We start from the raw sequence: 17,448 nt of genomic DNA on the forward strand, positions 1-17,448 counted from the left end.
ACCAACAGGTCAGACTCACCTCATTCACGTCATCACGGCTGGAGAGACTGATCGAATGGTGACTGGGTACTGTACTCTAAGGTCCTGTACTTCCTGTAGGCTCCTATGAAAGAGCCGCCCCTTTATGCTGCTCACTCTCTTTGCTGCCCGCCAGTAGTGGTGGGCGTTGTAGTTCCTTTCAGCGACACCATAGACCAGCGTTTCCCAACCTTGGGGTAGCCTGATATGCAAATGGTGTCGCAAGAAAATAGCTGAAAATAGAAAGACATTTAAAGAATAAAAAAAATAAAAAGTTAAAAAAAATTTTTTTTTTTACAAATATTAAGTTAATTTAAATCAAGTTTGTGTTTAAAATGTTCAATTTTAACTAGAAAACATAAAAACCTGTTAAAAATAAATGGCTTGATTTACCGGTATGCAGCATGAACCTTGAACTTTGCATAAATTGACGCAAACTGTCATTCAGCTCATAGTGAGCCTTCCTGTGCAGCGCGGTTAGCAAGTTAACAAAATGGACCGATTTGTTAATCGAGCTCCACCATCCATGTCCAGCGAACCTGCTACTGAACACATACCTTCAAAACGGTCTCAAAAATATGACGAATCATTTCTTCAGTATGGATTTACGAGCGTCATCGAGAACAACGAGGAAAAGCCCAAATGCCTCTTGTGCGGTATTGTGCGGAGAGTATGGAACCAAACAAACTTAAAAGACAACACACAAAGAACACATGGGCGAGCCAAAATCCTTTTGAAAGAAAATGTGATGAGCTGAGCAGGCAGTGGATTCACTTTAGAAAGGTTCCCTTCGCAAGCTCTTAATTGTGCGAAGCAGGATTTAGCGCTCTTGTTTGCATGAAATTAAAGTTCAGGTCCAGGTTAGACGTGACAGCTGAGATGAGATGTGCGCTCTCGACTGCACCCCCTGACTTTGATAAGCTGCAGCGCGACACGCGAGCGCAACCGCAAACTATTTCATTAGACATGGTGAGTTCAAATGAACGATCAGTGGCAACATATTTTGCTTTACTGGACTCTTAGCAGTGATTGTATACTAAAATGTAATTGTCTGTCATATGTAACTCTTTAAAACCTTTTTAATATTAAAAAAGTATCCAATAGCAAAGAAATGTCAATATTTGAAATGGCTGGGGTCACAAAAAATTTCAGACCTAAAATTGGTGTCCTGAGCCAAAAAAGGTTGTGAACCCCTGCCATAGGCCATATAAAAATAGAGGGACACAAATCCTTTGTTCCTGGATTGGTTCACCGGTTCCTTCACAGCTCTTGTCCTGACTCTCGCGAATGAGAACGAGAGTCATGCAGTAACTGGTTCCGACTTCTGACTCTTCTGCCCCTTTTCCACCAAGGCATTTTGAGGGCCGTTTCGGAGCCGGTGCCTAATCGCGAACCAGTTCTTCCGTTTTCGACAGCAAAAGAACCGGCTCTCGGCCAGGAAAACTGGTTCCAAAACGGCACCAACACTTGGCTGGTCTAGAACCAAGAACCGCTTACGTCAGGGGCTGGGGGCAGGATTATCGTGACCAGCCAAGACCAACTAAAACTTTGTGACCAGTGAGACCACCTTCGTTCGACAGACAGGAAAATGTAAACTGATTTGCAACTATATATGAAATAGGCATATATATATATAGACATATAAGTTTTTTCTGTGCTGGCAAATAAGTCAGAGGTGGTCCAGCGCTATCTTTTGGTTGCTAAGGGGACATGTATCAACCTCCCCATATAAAGGAATGGAACTTTACATAAATTTGCTAGCATACAGTTTAAGTGTCCTGTCTTGCGGCGTGGTCGCTATCAGGACGTCTAGGAATCCGTAGGCTACATATTCACTGTTGTAACCCAAGTCGCAGGACGCAAAATAGCTGTTAGGAAAGCAGTTTGAAATTATGAAGCAACGTCTGCGCCATTGGATTTAATGGGGCGCGATGAGATAATTCCGAGCGTGTTGCTTTTCTTAAAGTTGAGTAAATAAGTAGTCCCTGCAATTTTTTTACGAATTATGCAGCGTTGGGGAAAATGCGGCATTTTGATGATGTGTTGAATTCCTAAAATTCTGAATCGTGAAAAACTGGAGGGACTAAATAAGGCTGTAATAATATAACTAAATGTATATGTATGAAGTTGGTTTTTTACATTTAGACAGTTCATTATCTGTATTTTTACAGGACATACATTTTAATAGGAAACGATGTTGCTGGGAAAGCCGAGACGCATACAGACGTAGGCTATACAGTGACGAAATGGCGTGGCCCTCTAACCCGTGGAAAAGCAAACCGGTTCTTAGGAGGTTCGCATGTTGAACAAACTGCGAACCGGCACTAGCACCAGCCCAGAACCAGAACTAGGTTCGCGTTGGTGGAAAAGAGGTATTCGTTCACTGACTCCAGTTCCCAGTGAACAAGATCGAGAGTCATGCAGTGATTCATTCCGACTTCAGATTCAATAGCTCCTAGCGAAAGAAATGTGACATACTGTGCTTTGTATGTGAATTCCTACAGGAACCTAGCCCAGACCGACACTGTTATTATGCGATTCACAGCAATTTACTCAAGTAACATTCACTGTTCGCTCGCAAATAAGTGGGACAAGTTAACCTACTAAATAATTTGCAAACAACGTTGATAATAACAAGGGTTAATGATAACAATATAATGGCTATAGGCTATTTTATTTAATTAAAAAGAGCACATTAATTAGCGGTGTGGGACAATTGTTTATTAATTTGTTGCTTTATTGGTGCAAATGTTATTTAGTGGATCAACTAGGTTGTAAAATAGTTAGCTAAAATCGTAACTTTACATTTCAGTTTTATACTCTTTGTCTTCATAGTCGTTGGCAAATTTTGACCTGCAATTCATGGATTCTACAGAATGCCGTGCCGTGCATAACTGCAGCGGGATTGTCGGAGCTATATTTGTATTTGTGTTGGGTAACTTGTGTCAGTTTCCTGCATCATGCATCGGTTTATGTACATCACACAAATAAGAGCGTATAGCTACTCGTAGCCTGTAGCGTTTCTCAGATGTAACTAGGCTAACCAACTAGTGTAAGCCAGTTGCTTTTAATTCCACAGGTCTACTTATTACTCAGGTAGTTCTTCATTGCAATACGAAGGCATTAAGGGGAGGAAGACATGCAGAGTTGCGGAAACTAGTCTTAAACTTGTTCCGGTCCCTTTCATTATCTTCCTTTATTTAGTCTATATGATTTTAGTTTTGATGTGTTTGTTTGTTTAATAAATTATATTTTATTAAACATTTTGATCATTATTTGGAGAAATGCTATTACCATTTTTAGCCTCCAAGGACTTATTTTTATTTTTGGTTATTATTTTAATATTGAAATTCATAAACATGATTTAACTAATTTTATGAGACTGATTAATTTTGAAACTGATTGAAACAGACTTTTGCACCATTTGGTCACTGAATGAGGTTTTATATATGTATATTCTCTTTGCTCATGTAGGAGTACATGTATAGTACTGACATAGGTGGTAACTCCTTGTGAGGCTATATAACCTTATATTTATACCCCCTGGATTCCTTGGAGCCTACCTGTGAGAGTTGTTAAAAGTGTTTAGAAGAGGTATTTCCCCTACAACAAATTTTATAATGCATCATCCTGGAAAATGTCTGATTGGACACATATACCAAACTGAATTTTCTTTTTCTGGCCCATGGAAATCACAATCATATCTCTGGGACAGTCCCATCACTCCAATGTCCCAGAATTCTCTCTGGAGGGTTTATACCAACACATATGCTCCAAGAGGACATGACTTTGGACATCAGCAACTTACTTACCTGGACAGCATTATCAGGCAAAATCGAGGAGCAGGCAGTGACAACTAGTGCAGACTTCAGGACACTTATCATCTAGAGGTGATCACATGACAGCATAAACACCAAACTGAAGCTGTATTAGAGCTGTGACCTTTCCACACTTCTATATGGCTCAGAATGTTGGAGGATGACCAAAAGCTACCTCACAAAGCAGTCAACCTTCCACACCAAGCACCTCAGCATTTCTGGCCATGAACCATCCCCAACCAATACCTGCTTAATTGCACGCCAAGAGAGTATGACCACCATCCAGGGGTGCAAATTTTGTGTGACAGCTGGGAGTTGGAACAAATTCAGGGGTGGGAGATATTCTATCCTTCCCAGAAAAAAAGGATACACACACACACCCACATACTAATGTTCACTATATTGATACATAACTGGACTGGTCTGTGACATGGGCTTTGTATTTTGGGAAAATATATAGCAAATAAAGGCATCAATATTTAAAAAAAAAAAACAAAACGTGACTTTAGATGTTGAAATGTCAAACTTTAATAAAACATAAACATACAAAAATCTAAAGATATCCATGGCATGCAGAGTAAAGAAACTTAACAAGGATTAAGTTAAAGTTAATCTTCTGTAGGCTATGCGGTCAGATCCTGAAAATTCACTGCACTGTCACATATACCGCTATAAATCCCTTTAAGTGTCCTACAAGTCTCTCAGCTAGATTGGTACAGGGTATGGGTGATGTGTGCGGTCTAGAATACTTAAAATATAACTAAGGCTCTCTTTACACTACCTGGCAAAAGTGACCAAATTAAGATTTTTTGCTCATATGTGGCACAGATCAGACATGTATTACAAATGTGTGAAAACATATATTTTCAGATTTGTCTTGGGCCACATTCATATGTGGAAATAAATATGATAGGAACCTGATAGCTGCCTATCTTTCATCAAAATGCACAAATAGGAATTTTCTGGTCATTACAATTCACACAAAATGTGATATTCTCATACTTCTTTCACATATGAATTATGTGTAACGTAATTACATGCACAACCGCTCTCTGCTAGTAGCGTTAAATCTTAAAAGAAGTTAAAAGGAGGACGACGGCTCAGGCAAAAATGACAAATACTGAAGTTGTGCCTTTTAAGCCTGTGGGACGAACGCTCTCTGCAGACCTAAGATGTTTGGGAAAGCAGTCTGACTACCAAAATGACTACCATTTGCCTCATGCAACGCAACACATCTCCTTCGCATTGATCAAATTGTTGATTGTAGCCTGTGGAATATTGTCCCACTCCTCTTCAATAGCTGTACAAAGTTATGGGATATTGGTGGTAACTGGAACACGCTGTCGTATGCGCTGGTCCAGAGAATCCCAAAAATGCTCAGTGGGTGACATGTCTGGTGAGTATGCAGGCCATGAGAGCTGGGACATTTTCAGCTTCGAGAAATTGTGTACAGATCCTTGCAACATGGAGCCATGCATTGTCATGCTGAAACATGCTGAGGTGAGGACGGTGGATGAATGGCACAGCAATGGGTCTCAGGATCTCATCACGATATCTCTGTGCATTCAAATTGCCATGGATAAAATGCACTTGAGTTCTCTGCCCATAGGATATGCCTGCCCATACCAACATCCCACCACCACCATGGGCCACTCTGTTCACAACGTTGACATCAGCAATGATGACAGTGACCGCTCACCCACTGGATGCCATACACGCTGCCTGCCATCTGCCCTGTACAGCTGAAACCATGATTCATCAGTGAAGAGACCGTTCTCCATCGTGCCGGTGGCCATCGAAGGTGAGCTCTTGCCCACTCATGTCGATTGTGACGCCGAACTGCAGGCAAATCAAGACCCCGGTGAGGACGTCAAGCATGCAGATGAGCTTCCCTGAGGCGATTTCTGACAGATTGTGCAGAAATGGTTGTGTAAGCCAACTGTTTTTCATCAGCTGTCCGTGTGGCTGGCCTCAGACAATCCCGCAGGTGAAGAAATTGGATGTGGCGGTCCTGGACTGGCGTGGTTACATGTGGTCTGCGGTTATGAGGCCTGTTAGACAAACTTCAAAATTTTCTGCATTTTGGATTACTTTGGTACAAAAGCTGTCATTTGGTATCTTCTCTCATTCGTTTCTTGTGTGACTGTCCATATCTGTAATCTTTGTTAATTGTTTTAAGGTATTTCAAACTCGCCTTTAGATTAGACGTGAATACATGTTGTAACTTAATAAATTTTCACCTGGTTGAGAGTTGTACATTTTGATGAAGGTTGATCCAAACAGTTTGCTCTGCCTATCAATTAATTCAGCAATTTGATTGATAATTCATATCTTGGATAATAATTACCAAATTAAATCAAATAAATATGTTTGACAAGTGAGGTGTGATATATATATATATATATATATATAATAAAATATATAATTTATTCTTGTCAAATTGATATTACCACTTTCATAACTTTCATAACTTCATCTGGCAGAGATTTGAAATGCAAATTCTTTGGATCCTGATGTCTATAACACTGTAGACATAAATCCGTGATTTAATGCTCAATATTTTGAAAACAGGTTGAGACCAATAATCAGTTTAAGGCAAAGTTTCTGCCTCATCAATTTTCAGCTCAGTAGCCACCAATGACTGCCTTTGGCTACTTGATGTACTTTGCAAAGTCACTTTTTGTTTTTGGGAATTCTTAGACATTCACACGCAAAACCTGAAGTGAGGATGGTGATTAACTCCAATTTATGTTCCAAAAAAAAAAGCTTTGAGTCCTTGAATTTGAGGGAACTTGTCCTTGAAAGTGATTGAAAAGACCTTGAATTAGATGTTAAAGTTGTGGGAACCCTGAACAAAGTTGTATCAGTTTGGTATTTGTACTGTGTGTCAGTCAACAAAATGAATAACCTGCCTCCTCTGATTAGTGATAGCTCTCCTGTAGCACAATTGACCTCAGAGATATGGACTCACTTATAGATTGATCAGTTGACCAAACATTGAATTAATTTGAAAGTAGAATATAGATAAGCAGGCTTTGTAAATATCAAGCTTGGCATTATCACTGATGCAAAAAAAAAAGTATTAAACTAAAAGAGGCAATACAGAAATATTAGACAAAGGGGCATGACTTGGCTGAAGAATATAGTTGGGAAAATGTAATGAGAAATGAAATCAAACTATTCATAAACGCGTCCAAAGACAGTAGTACGCTGAAAGGAGATGCATCAGTTATGTATCCCAATGACCACCAATTTGATCATTGGTCAATGTAAAATGAGGTTGATAGCAACAGTATATACACAGTTGAGGCCAAAAGTTTACATGCACCTAGGCTAAAGACATTCAAACTCAATTTCACAATTCCAGACATTTCATGTTACCATACATTTTCTGTGTCACTTAGGGTATCTGCTTTATTTCCATAAGAGGTCATTTCAAAATAGCTAAGAGACAGATTTAAGCTTTTATGTACCCTCAGATTTTCAGTGGGTCATTTCGTATTTTTATAAATATGTATTGTGCACCAAACACACTGGTATGGGACTTCAGTTACTAGTAGACCAGACAATTTAAGGAAACTCAATTTAATGAGACATTGCATTTACATTAAGCAGATGTTTTTATCCAGTGACGTACAAAAGTGCATATCATGGTCATTAGAACAACTACAAAACACAGATTTGATAAGGTACAATACTCATTTCGTACAGTTATTTATAGCAAAGAACAGTTCAGTTCACGCAGTGAACATTGACTTAACTTATGCCTAGTCAAACTCGGGAGAAGAACAAGCGACAATATTTGGATGAAAATACAGATGACAATAAGTGCTGAAATGGGGGTACATGTAACATGAGTGGCATGAAAGGGGGGATTTTAAGTTAAATGATTCAGAGTGGTGGCAGTTAGTCCAGGTATAGTCTGAAGAGAAGAGTCTTCAGACTACAGCAAAAGATGGGTAGTGAGAGAGAGGTTCGAAGAGGGACAGGGAGTTCATTCCACCACTAGGGAGCTAGGGTGGAGGAGCTCCGTGATAGGGGAGAGCGAGAACGTGGATGGGAGGGGGTGAAAGGCGCCCTGCTGCTGCAGAGCGGAGTGGTCGTGCAGACATATAGAATCAAATCATGTCCTATAAGTAGACAGGGGCCATCCTGTTGACTGCAGAGTAGGCGAGGGTCAGGACTTGAACAGACAGCCCTGTTCAATGTAAGCCTCCCTCACTGAGTGAAGTAGTCACCACAAAGTTTCTAGAAGCACACTACAATCAAAGGAAATTCTAATAGAGATGAGAAATAAACGTTTAAATATATCAGTCTGGAAAGGGTTATAAAGCCATTTCTAGGGTACTGGGACTCAACCAAACCACATTATCTCCAAATAGAACACTTGGAACATTGGTGAATCTTTCCAGGAGTGGTCAGTCAGTCAAAATTTCTCCAAGGGCACAGCAACAACTCATCCTGGAAGTCACAAAAAATCCACATCTAAAGAACTGCAGGCCTCTCTAGCCTCAGCTATAGTCGGTGTTCATGAGAAAGAAACTGGGCAAAAATGGGATTCATTGGAGACTAGCACAGCAAAAACCAGTGCTAACCAAAAGAAACATTAATGTTCATCTCACATTTGCAAAAAATAGCACCTGGATGATCCCCAAGCCTTTTGGGATAATGTTCTATGGACAGATGAGTCTAAAGTGGAACTTTGGGTGATATGGGTCCCATTATATCTGGCATAAAACAGATACAGCATTTCATAGTAAGAACATCATGCCAACGTCATACCAACAATCAAACATGGTGGTGTGATAGTGTGGGGATGCTTTGCTGCCTCAGTACCTGGACGACTTGGCATTATTGAAGGAGTGATTAATTCTGCTCTGTATCAGAAAATTCTTAAGGATGAATGTGTGGTCAGTGTGCGTAAAGCTGAAGTGTAACTGGGCATGTCAATGACCCTAAACACAAAAGCAAGCCCACATTTGAATGGCTGTAAAGAAACTAAATGAATGTTTTGGAGTGGTCTAGTCAAATTCCTGACATGAACCCAATAGAGATGCTCTGGCCAGACATGAATCAACGAGATAATGCTCAAAAACCTACCAATTAGTCTGAATTAAAGCAGTTCTACAAAGAAAATGGGGACTGGGAGGCTAATGCAGCCACTGTTAGCATATGAGAATTACAGCAGCCTACTTACTACCTACCAGCCTGACTTACAGCAGCCTGACAGCTGAGCACAGATCAGAGGGCTCAGAAAAGTAAAACCAAGTGGTATGATTGTTTCTATGTGAATTTGGTGTGTATGAATAAGTTTTGTATATAGGAGCTCTCCAAAAGGACACTTTTTGACTGAATTACAGGCCTTAGCCAGAAAGAGAGAATTGGTAAATGAAAAATATTTGTTTTGTGGGATTTCAGAGGATACCACCCTTGATAGAATTTACTTCTGGAATATGGCTTTGGAAAAAAGATACACATAATATTCCAATTGAAGAAATTTGGTGCTATTTGGATATGTTTGGGGGGCACTTGGGCACACCTTTGGGAAATCACGTCAAATATGCTTTATTCAGTCCACTCCAAACTTTATGTATTCTGACGTTGTAGACATCCTGGGGCATGATTGGAAAAAGAAATCTGGTTTTGTCCAGTATCATAAGTACATTCTACAGAAGTACAATCTACAGAATAAAGAAAACATAAAATGTTTTTTGTTTTTTTGTTGCTTTTCAGAATAAATATATCCTAAGTGAGACTTTCGTAGGATCAGGGGATTTGGTCATTTTGATGTCTTTATTTCAAGCTTTGAATGTTTGTACTGCACATCATTTTTGGAGATAATGGGGTTTATTTAAGACACAGCAGGATTCTTACAAAAAGAGTTTCATGGGGTTAAACACCCTGAAGAAACTGAGAAAACCTAATCTGCATGAGACTGGTAGCATTTCAAGTTGAGAAAGCTGAGAAAACTGACAAGTATGATAAGATGTGGGTTGTTTGTTCCCCTGGGTGGTGAAAATGTTGTGAAAACTGCACCCACATGGTTTCTACACTCTGAGTTTCTCACTGAGGCTTTCTCCAGCCATTACTCCGAGTACAATACAGTATTTTTTCAGATCAGTCACCAAGGCAGTAGGCACACTCCATGTTGACAAAACCTATTTTTACTCGAATATTAGTGCAACCTTGCAGCCCTTTGGTGTTGAATACCTTCCCAAAACATTCCAAATTCTCCCATGTCACTCCTCTGCTGCGATCACTCCACTGGCTACCGGTCGCTGCCAGGATCCGGTTCAAAGCCCTGACCCTTGTCTACACTGCTGCCAACAGGACAGCCCCCATCTACTTGTAGGACATGACTCGATTCTATGTGCCTGCTCGACCACTCCGCTCTGCGGCAGCAGGGCGCTGTGTAACCCCTCCCGCCCACCCAAAGGGATCACAGAGCTTCTCCACCCTAGCTCCCCAGTGGTGGAACGAACTCCCCGTCCCTCTCCGAACCTCCCCCTCACTACCCATCTTCCGCCGTGGCCTGAAGACTCATCTCTTAAGACTATACCTAGACTAACCACCACCACGCTGTATATTTCACTCTAAATCCCCCCCCCCCCCCTTTTCATGACACTTGTTACATGTTGCCCCATCCCAGAACTTTTTGGTAATTTGTATTTGTCCTAATACTGTAGCTTATTCTTCTGCCTAGTTGGCTTTGCAGAGGTTAGGTCTGAATAGTGTTCACTGTGTGAACTAAACTGTGTTCTTGGCTAGAAATAGCTGTACAAAATAAGTATTGTACCTTACTGAACCTGTGTTTAGCAGTTGTCTATGACCATTTCCCCCCAGCTTTGGGAACCTGAGGTAATGGAGATACATAGAAGTAATCTATTGTTATGATATTTTAGACTAATTCACTTCCGTTTAGTACAGGCTTTTTGCGTCATCTCAATAGCATGAACAGCAAAAAATAAACCAAAAAAAAAGTTCTTGACATTACAGCAGGTGAAGACAGTGACTAACTATTCACAACAGGCTATAGCAGACAGGAGAATACTATAAGTTGAGCTGGGAAGCTTTCAAAACAATTTAACTTCTTCGATGTTGAAACAGGGTAAGGCATTCTGAAGGGTGTGGTCACCACTGTGATCAAGAGGAAGGAAACTAGTCATCGTGGCTGAGACTGAAATAAATGCTGGCAGAGAGACCAGCGACTGTTGGTGATGGCATCAAATGCGTTCTCTATTCTGGAAAACAAGGGCCCTATTTGAAGTATTTCTGGCCCCGGGGCTTTACCTGGTGAAGTGCATAATTTCTGCCTGTGCATGTCAGACATAAACAGGACAAGGATACTTAACTTGTTTATTTATTTTGCACTAGCTCTATGCAACCCCATATCATAGATATGACATATATATATATAGTACAAAATGAAACCATTGAAGGAAATTAGCATGTCAGCAAGATAATATTCATTGTTTTTTGTGTTTCTGTAGCCATGACTCGAGAGTACTATCATTGACTTTTTAAACATCCTGTTTTTAAATTGTTTTCATATTCTGCTGAGGTATATCAGGATAATGAATAGAGCCATTTAATAACATTTAATAACAGTCATGGACATTCCAGTACAGCAGCTGCAGTTCATTTTATCTTGCATGTGTATTTTCCCATTCCTGTTCAGTATCGCATTAATTAAGATATTAATATATAGTTGCAAACCTTAATAATCAAAATATATTATCAAAATGTCTGTAAAATGACTGTCCTTATCACAGACTGTATTCATATTACAGTATCTACTTGAGTATGCTTTAAAAACACCTGAATACATTTTTTTGTAAATGAAGTCCAATTTTAAACATTTTAGTGGCCTTTAATACAGAAATACTATTAGCAAGCAGCCTGGAAGGGCCCTAATATCCATTATGAACTGAAGATGTGTCTGGTATGCTGAAATGGCTGATGGTCTACAGGGGATACATTTCCAGAAATAGAAAATTTATTAAGAGCTGATTAACAGGATCTGCTAAGCAAACCCATATGAATGATCACTCCACCTGTTTTTTATTACTGTTCTTTCAAGGAACCCTGCCTGTTAAGACTTGTAGGCCTTAATATTGTGTAAATGCCTTTAACCCCTTAGCGCACAAGCCAAATCTTGCCAATTAAAATTATTATAATATTATTATTATTATTTAAAAAATAATGCAAAAATATTGTCACACAATGCGGTACAGTACCTAAATGTGTAATAATTAACGTGTGTGTATTTCTATACTCTGTACTCTCGTATGTTTTCTTGTATGGGGATGGGACAACATGAAAACTATTTTCAACTGTCCAAGTTTTGGCAATGTTCCAACTCTCACGTCATCACTGTTGCATGGTTCACAAAAACTATTACACTTCCATCTAACGCTTACATCACAGTGTGAAATATTCACATTATATAACACCACTAACCTATTTAAGATACTCAATTTAAAAAATAACGTATATAACCGAAATATTTTGAGCAGTAATACTTACATAGCAATGATGAAATCTCCTCTATGTTCAGTAGATGGAGACAGAGACAGTATCAATGATACTGTATTATTCGCTTGTTTTGCTCCAGAAAACGATGTTAGCTAGGTCTATCAGCAAACATATGGCTTAGCTGTGTTCAGAAGTCCTCAATAATAATAGTATTTTCTAAGAAATTACAAAATATCGTTGACCACGTTTCGTTAGGTGCAGAGTATTTTTCTGCCAACAGAGTGAATGCGTAAGTGAATGCAATGCTAAGAATATCTTCTGTTACGCTGACCTATAAAACGCTATTCCAAAAGCATAATTAGACATGTTATACATCGTTAGAAAGCTTATACTCTCGCCTACTGAATAAATTAATTATCAATCAAGCCTGACTGTACTAAAAAGGGCGACGACGCCGTAAACAACAGGTGTGGTATTACCAAGCGGCCAAAACCAGACTTCGTTTTTGAAGCTCATTTCCTGGTGTTGTAGTTCCTGGTTGCTCACTAGCGCCACTACGGATGGCTCCAGTATAGGTGTTTTCATATCCGGTTTCCATGTAAGTCTACGGTACAAATGCGATCAAAATACAAAGTCAATAATTTTTTCTCACAAGAAGTCATAATAGGTGTATTTTATTCGTCTTATGACTGTCCATGGGTCGATTTCATGATTTATTGCGTCATTTGGGCACAGTGCCAATATTTGTTCTGGACCAATGAGATACAGCTTGCGTCACTTCCGGATTACTGCGGAGGACTGAGCTACAGTAGAGGCTACAATCTGTGGTCATTGGGGTGGGAGGTGGCGTCTCTTGGCCTTGACATTGCGGCTCCGACCACGGTCCACCTGTGCGAAGTCAGAAAATGCAGGCATCCCATTTTGTAGTGGTTTCATTATAGCGTGTGCTATTTACAGCTGCACTAGACGACCATAAAATAATCCTCCTCTGAAGTTTTGCGGTAGCCGAGTCATTTTTACTATTTCCTTTAGCCCACTTAACCAAATAATTAGTTGGCAGAAAGCGTAATCAGCTTGCTATATTTGGTAGTCCAGTAGTAGCCTATGCTAAAACAGTTCGCAACTTCAGCTACCAAGCCATTTGACTAGCTAGCTAACCTTAACCGGCAAACATTCAATCTGTCAGACGTGTTTGACGGCTTGTCAGTCGTGTACATTCCGTAAATGTCTACCTGGGCCACGCTTCACGCATGTGACAAAGCTACTATAATCCCGATTTTGGGATAAACACTTTTTCAGTTTCACGAAGCGAATTAAGAGTCTCAAGGTTCATTTGCTGAATATACAACACACAATGAAATCACACACACAGAATTTAACGAAATTAACCATCTTGGCATTTAGAAAGGAACATGTTTTTAGCATTTAAGAGACTGACAAGCTAGGCATTTAAGACAGTGGTTCTCAGAATCGGTTCTGGGGGCTCCTTGCGTATATTGGCTTTTCTCCATTGGTTTTGATGATTTACAAGGAAAAAATAATAGCCTAATATAATAATAATTAGAAATTCAATGTAGGCTACATCATTTTTGTCTTCATGCACCAGGTGGAAAACTTGCTGTACAAAGTGCGTTGTCATATTTACACGCCTGCAGATCAGTTATTAAAATACTTGGTAGATTTGTTAATCACCGGTGTTAATTTTTATTCGGTAGAAAGTGATTTGCGAACGATCGGTCAGCTAGCGTCACCCAGCAAGTGAACACCACAAACGGCGATGGAGTAGCTAGTAGCAGTTAGGCTACTGGCTCATTAACTGACTGTGGCGAAAACCTACGACGATAACTTGCTCGGTTAACAGCAGATCTACCAGACAGTTATACGAAAATTAGCCTAGTGAAATCACCAGTAGCCTACACATCTCTGATTGAGTCACCATCAGCGTAGTCAATGTTCTTCCCCTGTGGTTCATATTGCTAATGTGTGAGCTAACCACGGATAGCCTACCTAGGTCACTGGCAAGCTGATATGCTAGCTAAGCATATTCGTTTTGCTGAGAAACATAAATTGAAGATAACTGAACATAGCCTAATTGTATTTTTAATGTCATACATATAACGTGATTACAAATACACAGTACAGTCACGGATGGAAATTAAACTCCGTAAACATCTGATAATATATTTTAACGTATTCAAACATAACGGCAGACAGTCAGCTAGTCTCGTTCAGGTTGATGGGCTTTTCCGCACCGGACTGTCAATCAAATTGTAAAAATCACAAGACCGCTTAACTCTATGGTTTTGGCTTCAAATCGAGAAAATGGCCGCGCCCGCCATTGAGCTTCAAAACGTGTTTTAGAGACCCACGGAGAGTCAATGGGTGACGTCACAGTAGCTTTGTCCATATTTTTTACAGTCTCTGGGTATTACGCACAGCTATTTATGAAGATACCCAGGCATCACAAATGGGCGTATATTTCCCAAACGGATAGTCCGAGACAATATATGACCACGCAGTCTCAAAAGGGACATCTCTACACGTAAAATCAACAGTAAGGTTTTATATTTATTCAATATTTAGTCCCAGATATTGACTGTAGAATGACATGGTATCATTTTTTTTTTAATTATCTTGTTTATTTCGTTATTCAGTGAGCAGCGTTTTCACTGCTGTATAGGCATATCATAGGGCTATTGTCGGGTTTATCTTGGCGCTATGACGGAATATGATTTTTTAGTGGTGAAAGAATATTTTTATGAATGCCAAGATAGACAATATTGTCCATTATGTCAAGGGTGTGGGGTGTTTTGTAGATGAGACTGCAGGGAGGGGGTGCGTGTTAAATGAACGACCAGAGCGACAATGGTGGGGCTGCGAAACTTCGTTTTCGGCATAGTTGTCGGGTAATGCCGCATAGTAGACGATACACGACAACTATGGCAACCACTAGGGGCTGTGCGCTAAGAGGTTAAATTATACAAATATGTTAGAAAAGCCACATGAAATTTAAAAAAAATCCTTCAACTCATAGTTCGCAATGGTTATTACCGTCACAATGCACTCTGGGTAGTGACGTCAAATAGCTGCACAGGTCTCAGAGTTCATTGCGCTTGTTCATTGGTCTGCATTGAAAATGTCTTCTGTTCAGCCTTTTCGATTCAAGCCAGAGCGGGACCTTACTCAGGAGGAATGCATCGAGGACAGCTCTCATCAGATAATTCAAAACGATGAAGATCGGGGGCCAGAGGAGACGAGAGTAGGGCATAAGAGATGGTGTCCGTGGAGCAACTGCTCACCTATGCCACCAGAGACAGAAAAGTTGTCTGTTGTATCATAAAGAGCTCCGCTTTCTATAAGTTTGGGCATGTATGGCTGCCACAGGCACTGGCCCAGTTGTCTTCAAAGTCACTAGACCATATCGATCAAACTATCGTTCTTGGTGAAATGTACGTCATCCCCAATTCTTTAATTGAGATAATGTTATTATTGATCCAAGTCATTTATACTGTACAGGTATGATCTTAAACCGGTGATAATACCTCCTTAAAATGCAAAATCCCTAATGACAATACGTACTGATACCCTAAGATGTGTATTGAATCCATCCTATTTACAGATATCCCGTGTATCATATCACACACAAATTCTGGGGCATTGTATTGATATTTCACTATTAATAACCTGGTGGTTAAATTGCTGGATAAAACAACTGGGTTGGGTCATCTACCCAAAGTGCACTGCGCGTCTAAAATAATGTCGACCCCCATAAGTCAAAATTTTTATTAAAGGCAGGGTTTTTTAAAATAACTGAAATCTTTTGTGTGGTTTTTACAACATATTTCCTTAGTTGAGAGCATTTACAACATATTAAGCCCTACAAGTCTAAACAGGCAGGGTTCCCTTTAAGAAGTGATTTCCTCTGAAATTCATAGTTTTTAACTTAATTACTCTGTGTATAATATTGAAATTGTGAATCTGTGTTTTTTTTTATTTTAAATTGCTTTCTATATAAAAAGAAAGTCATTTTAATGTAATGTGAGCTTCGTAATGTGTGGTACAGACACATTTATTTTCTTAATTTTGCACTGTACTTCTACAATTTTAGATTTGTAATCTAACAAATCACATGTGGTTAAAGTGTAGATTCTCAGCTTTTATTGTATGGTATAAATAGCCCCCCCTTTTATTTCAGGGAATCATAATGTTTGGGACAAATGGCTTTACAGGTGTTTCCAAGTAGCCAGGTGTGTTCAATTTCATCCTTAGTGCAGGTATAAGACAGCTTTCAGTATCCAGTCTTGACTCTAGGCTTTTTATTGCCTTTGGAATCTGATATTGCTGTTTGTCAACATGAGGACCAGGGTGGTGCCAATGAAAGTTAAGGAAGCCATTATGAGGTTGAGAAATAAAAATTAAAAAAATAGTCAAAGACATAGACCAAACCTTAGGCTTACCAAAATGAACTGTTTGGAACATCACTAAGAAGAAAGAGAGCACTGCTGAGCACATAAATTGCCAAGGAAGGTAGGCAAATGAAGGCCTCTACAGTTGATGCCTGAAGAATTCTCTCCATAATGAAAATAAACCTAGATTTAAACCACGTGTTAGCTGCAAAAACAGGATAACCAGGTTAAAGTTTGCTAAGAAGTACCTAATAAAGCCTGCGGAGTTCTGGAAAAATGACCTGCATACAGATCAGACTAAGATTCACTTATATCAGAGTGATAGCAAGTGCAAAGTATGAAGGGCTAAAGGAACTGCACAAGGCCCAAAGCACCTCCCCTCATCTGTGAAACATGATGATGGGGGTGTTATAGTTTGGGCATGTATGGCTGCCACAGGCACTGGCCCAGTTGTCTTCAATGATGATGTAACTGCTGTTAACAGCAACAGAATGATTGTGTACAGAAGCATTTTATATGCTCAAGTCCAAGCAAATGGCTACAAACTCATTGGATGGCACTTCATCCTACTGCAAGACAATGATCCCAAACATACTGCTAAGGCAACTAAGGAATTTTTCAAAGCCAGAAACTGGAATATTCTTTGCTGGCCAAGTCTTTCACCCAATTCCAATTGAATAATTGTTTCATATGTTGTAGAGAAAACTAAAGGTGCCTTGCTCCCAAAACAA

This window comes from Anguilla anguilla, chromosome 8, assembly GCF_013347855.1.
Source record: "Anguilla anguilla isolate fAngAng1 chromosome 8, fAngAng1.pri, whole genome shotgun sequence".
Lineage (NCBI taxonomy): Eukaryota > Metazoa > Chordata > Actinopteri > Anguilliformes > Anguillidae > Anguilla > Anguilla anguilla.